Below are 5,115 nucleotides of genomic sequence, written 5' to 3'. Positions count from 1 at the left end.
CAAAATCCTTTTTCCACTTGCACTTTAATAAACTGCAGTTCAAAATCCTTTTTCCACCTGCAATTTAATAAACTGCAGTTCAAAATCCTTTTTCCACTTGCAATTTAATAAACTGCAGTTCAAAATCCCTTTTCCACCTGCAATTTAATAAACTGCAGTTCAAAATCCATTTCCCTTTCCTGTTCGCTCCGGGATTAGCTGCTGGATTAGCTGCTGGATTAGCTGCTGGATTAGCTCTTCGATTAACAACTTGCTGGAGGCTATTCAAATTAGCCACACCGTGGGATGTAAGGAGCTCTCTGATTGGTTGGTCAGACACAGGCTGTCTGCCAGCCTGGATTTTTCTAGCTCATAGCTTCGCCCTGCTAAGAAGCGTGTGTGCTTGTACAAAGGCCGTTCAGCCTCGGGATTTACACTCGGCTCGACACGGATATGTGAAGAATGAAGGGACCCTGCAGCGAAACGGAGAGCGCAACCTCTGACTGAGTGCCTGTCTACACAGTCTGACCACCTGTTGAAGGTAAGGTGCTAACATGGCTAACGCTAGCATCACCGCACGTAGCCCCGTTATTTTAAGGACATCTTAGTTTATGAAAGTTTTACGTCGCAGCTGTACGAGCTAGCTACGTGTTTTGTAAGCTGCTGTGCTCTTCACAAATAAAGCTGGAAGCAGCTCAGACTGTTAGAACCAGCACTGAGCCCTGTTACATTTATACAGTGTTAGAGCAATGGCTGCAACCTACAGCCTTTAAACTAGCGATTAAAATGCTGACAGTAAACTCGTCAGTCCAGATGTTACCACATTACTTTGTGATACTTAAAACAACTGAGACAGGCTGATTAAAATAACAGCTGTCAGTTCTCTCATTCCTTATATCAAGACTGGAGATCACACTACTGATTTCAGTTCATTTAATATGTGAGTGCACAGATTCATTCTCAACTGGACATAAATGATGATCAAAGGTTGTATATATGATGAATTCATCAAATCCCAGCCTCTAACACAGTGCGCTGAATCTTAGCTTTGAATGTCCAGTATATTCTAATCAGTGCAATGTAAGCATTCACTGAACCTACAGTATCTACACCTGTGTGGCAAATGTGTGGTAAAGATACAGATAATGAAATTTAATTATTAATACAATATACATCATGAAAAATGAAAGCTGAAATTGATTCAGTTTAGTACTTTTCTCTCTATGCTCTGTGATTATAAAGGCCTTAAATTCTGTGATATATACTGTAAATGATTTTCACAGAGGTCTTAAAGTACTTAAATCACTGCTGATAGTCTGGTTGTTTATATTTTCACATGTTTTTGTGTCTGTAGGGCTGTTTGATGACGATTTGGACTCCTCTGGGAGATGAGGACACACCCACATCTGTTCCATACTGCAGCCATGGATGGTGTTACAGCTCCGAGTCAGCTTTGGGCCATCAGACGCACACACTGGAAAACCAGCACCTGGACTTCATGCAGGAGAGATGGCCTCAGTGATGTAGGTTCATAAGTGAGTTCAAACATTTCTGGCCTCTTATCACTTAGATTCCTTAATCTTAAAAGTGGATGCATTTAAAGCAGGAACTGCACACCTAGCTGTCAAAAGTTTGGCAGCATGAGTAAAGTTTTGTAGGGTCCTTGTTAAAAATTCCACAAGCACCACATTTGTCATATATAGTTCATTTTCAGGGCTCGCAAAATCGCTAGCCCGACGTCCCGGGGCTAGCGATTTTTCCAGTCGGGCTACCAGAATCTATCCCTGCCCTGCCCGTCGGGCTATCATAGGAAGGAAAAATATATGTCAATGCTTTTGCATTCTTTCGGAAATGTAGCTGGGTAAATATGTCATTGGCATCGGTGAACCACTGTCAATATGTGACTAGGGCTGCTCAATTAATCGAATTTTAATCTAAATTACGATCTGGGCTTTCAACGATCATTAAAAATGACTGAGCCGATTATTAGCACCTCCCTCGTGCTTTACTCTCGCGCTGCTCCGTGTGGCAAATCGAGCGCACCTCTCTGCGTTTCGAACACGCCTCACAACAATTAAGAGGAGCTAACAGAGCGAAGCTCGGAAAGCTAAGCAGAAGTTATTTGGAGAGGAGAGTGACTGCCGTTGGTTGAAAAGAGGTTAAAAAAAAAACCCTTCAGTGGTGTGGAAACATTATGGGTTCGCGGAGTCAGACGTGGATCAAGTAGACATAGTGTGTAAACTTTGGTGTTGTAGCTGCACCACAGAGCGACATGGCAAAGTTCACTAAACATAGATGTTTACATTTTATTTTTTATATTGCAAACATTTGCACTGTTATCAGTATTTGCACACTATTTTATACTATTTTTGACAATCTTTAAAGCCATTATTCAATACATTGTTATTGTTAAATAAATATCATCAAATAATCGAGATCTCAATTTCAGTGAAAATAATCGTGATTATCATTTTTGCCATAATCGAGCAGCCCTATATGTGACATATTGAAATCGCATTTGAATTTGCGCTTGTTTTTTGCTTTCACTTTGCAATCGCGCGAACTGCGTATAGAGAGCGACAGTACTGATTGGTGAGTGACGATAATTTGCGCACCAATTCCTCTGACATCGTCTTATCAATCGTTAGTTTGCTATCAAACATGACAAGTGAAATCTCCCGCAGGAAGCTTAAACATGTGAGAGGTTGATCGCGCAGAGAATCGCTGAGCGTTATGTGAGTGCGTGTGTAAAGGCAGCAGGATATATATTTTAGTTCTGCTGAGCCAAATAAGACCAGTCAGGGTGAAGAAGTGACAGCCAAAGAAAAGCTTACCACAAAACGGAAAAGTTATGACAAATCAGACTATAAGGCAAAAAGAAAGTGCAGCTTTATGGTTTCATGGACAAAAGAATTTCTGTGGCTGGAATATGACAAGCTAAATAACCAGGGGTGCACATAAGTGGTCCGCAGGTGCGCATTCGCTGTCAAAATAAAATACGCGCACAAGATAAGAAGTTGCAACGCGTGTTTGCGTCCATAAGATTTTCTGGAGGAGGACAGACATTTGTTTAGAACTCTTAAAGATGTCGAAGAAGCTCCTTTAAGCAATTACTTTGGTGTTCCTCCACCTCCAAAGAAATGTCAGATGGAGTCCGAACCACAAAAGAAGCGCGTATTCTAGGAAAAGTGGTTGCAGGAGGTGAGCTGGCTTTAAACAAATGATGAACAGAGATTTGGTGCAGAATGTGCCGTGAAAATCCCACTCTAGCAGACAAAAACACTGCCTTTTATATGGACGCAAACGCGCGTTGCAACTTCTTATCTGGTGCGCGTCTTTTATTTTGACAGCGAATGCGCACATGCGGACCACTTATGTGCACCCGTGTAAATAACATAATGTTCTGCCGGGTGTGTTGTTGGTTTCCCTCGATTTCTGAGTCGACAAGTGCCTTTGTTACTGGGACCAGTAATTTTAAGAAAGGCCCCCATTAGAGCCCATGAGAAATGCAAGAAATTGATTATTGCTCAGTCTGCAAATAACATACTAAAAATCAACCTGAAAAATCTGTTAAGAACAGCCTACTATGTTGCAAAGAGTGAACTACCACTGGCAAAATTTAGCAGTCTTTGCAAACTTCAAAAAGCAAATGGCCTAGATCTTGGTTCCACTTGCCTCTTACCCGTGACTCCAGTGGAAATTTCAAATTCAGGATCTGACACAGACTGATTCCTGTTGTACAGTTCTTACAAGTTCATAGAAATTTCTGTTCAATTACAACCAAGTATTTGAGTTGATGATTGTAATTTTTATACAATATTGTAATTTGTGTTTCAACAATTTTTTGATTAATGTTTTTTTTCCGTTACGGAAACAAAACAGGAAACAAACCATAAAAAAAATTGCTCCCTTATTTATTCGGGCTACTTAAATTTATTTTGGGCTACCAAAAACTGAAGAGTCCCTGCCCGAAGGGCTACCAGGGATTTTGAAATTTTGCGAGCCCTGATTTTGTACAGGACATTTTTGAAATTATAAACTATATATTCTAGTTATCCACTTGTCAGTAATTTTTGAGTAAATGGATGGCACTGATAAATCAGTGGTGATTCACCTGCAAATGTTTTTAACAAACTTTGTTTTTTGTAGAATTCATCAGCAGCTGTGAAGAGATGCATTTGAATATCTTCTGGTTCCACTTTTCCTAACCTGGAAGCTGAGGATGGCTGATTTCTGACAAGGACACACACCTCAGCGCTTATCATGGGTGTTACATCCTCCGTGCAGCAATTCCAGAGAAAACGAGAGAGCAACGACCACTCATTAAGACCAGACAGAAATCTGTCCCTTTTTGGCAGCTGTGGAAACTTCCAATAAGAAAGTTTGCATTCTTAGAACAATGCTGGGTCGTGTGTGATGTGTCATCATATGAGGATATTACATTTTGACTTAATTCTGCTCAATTAAGTGTTTTGATCGTTGATCCAGTATAGCAGCTTTGTGTTGTGCAGCAAGTTAAAACCCATTGTCCTCACGAGCACAGCATCTAACAACTCTCCTTAAAAAAACCGAATGACTTTAACTGGACACAATGGTTTCCAGTGGGAGATACATTCATCACTCATCCGTGACACTGGAGAAGTCACCTGGATGAGTGATAAAACAATTTTCCATGGAAAATCCAGAGGAACTAAACTTTGTTGTTGTTTCTCTGGGCTCAATTTCAGCCTCAGGAGCATCTCTCAGAAGAAAACATTTTGCCAATAATCAGATAAAAAGATTGTTGAACCAGGTGGTATTCTCTGGAGTTTAAGACCAAAACTGAACTCAGTGAATTGACATTAGACTGGAATTCATAAGATAAATCGAAATACTGCTGAAGCTGATATATATATATATATATATATATAATATATATATGTGTGTGTGTGTGTGTGTGTGTGTGTTTTTTCTCCAATTCACCAGGTCTGTAAAGTTCAGTATGACTGTGGTACATGATACAAAAGAATAAATACAGAAGAATAAAAACTTTATGTGAATAACTTTACTCTTCTTAAAAATAACTCATAAAACAAGTAAAAGTACAAATGTGTACAAGTTAGAGACTTCCTCAGTAAGTTTACACTCTTTTGGAGT

The 5,115-nt window shown here is 39.8% G+C and overlaps 1 long non-coding RNA gene across 1 annotated transcript; it reads left to right on the top strand.

Moving 5' to 3' along the window:
* The first annotated feature begins 334 nt into the window (after positions 1-334).
* On the top strand, positions 335-4,872 carry LOC134643379 (uncharacterized). Its single transcript, XR_010096367.1, has 3 exons — positions 335-520; positions 1,334-1,514; positions 4,129-4,872. It is a non-coding gene; the product is annotated as an uncharacterized LOC134643379 (long non-coding RNA).
* Positions 4,873-5,115: the final 243 nt, after the last annotated feature.

This window comes from Pelmatolapia mariae, linkage group LG15 (genome assembly GCF_036321145.2).
Source record: "Pelmatolapia mariae isolate MD_Pm_ZW linkage group LG15, Pm_UMD_F_2, whole genome shotgun sequence".
NCBI classification, from domain to species: domain Eukaryota; kingdom Metazoa; phylum Chordata; class Actinopteri; order Cichliformes; family Cichlidae; genus Pelmatolapia; species Pelmatolapia mariae.
Note: the sequence above shows the minus strand (reverse complement) of the source record. Positions and strands in the feature narration are given on the sequence as shown.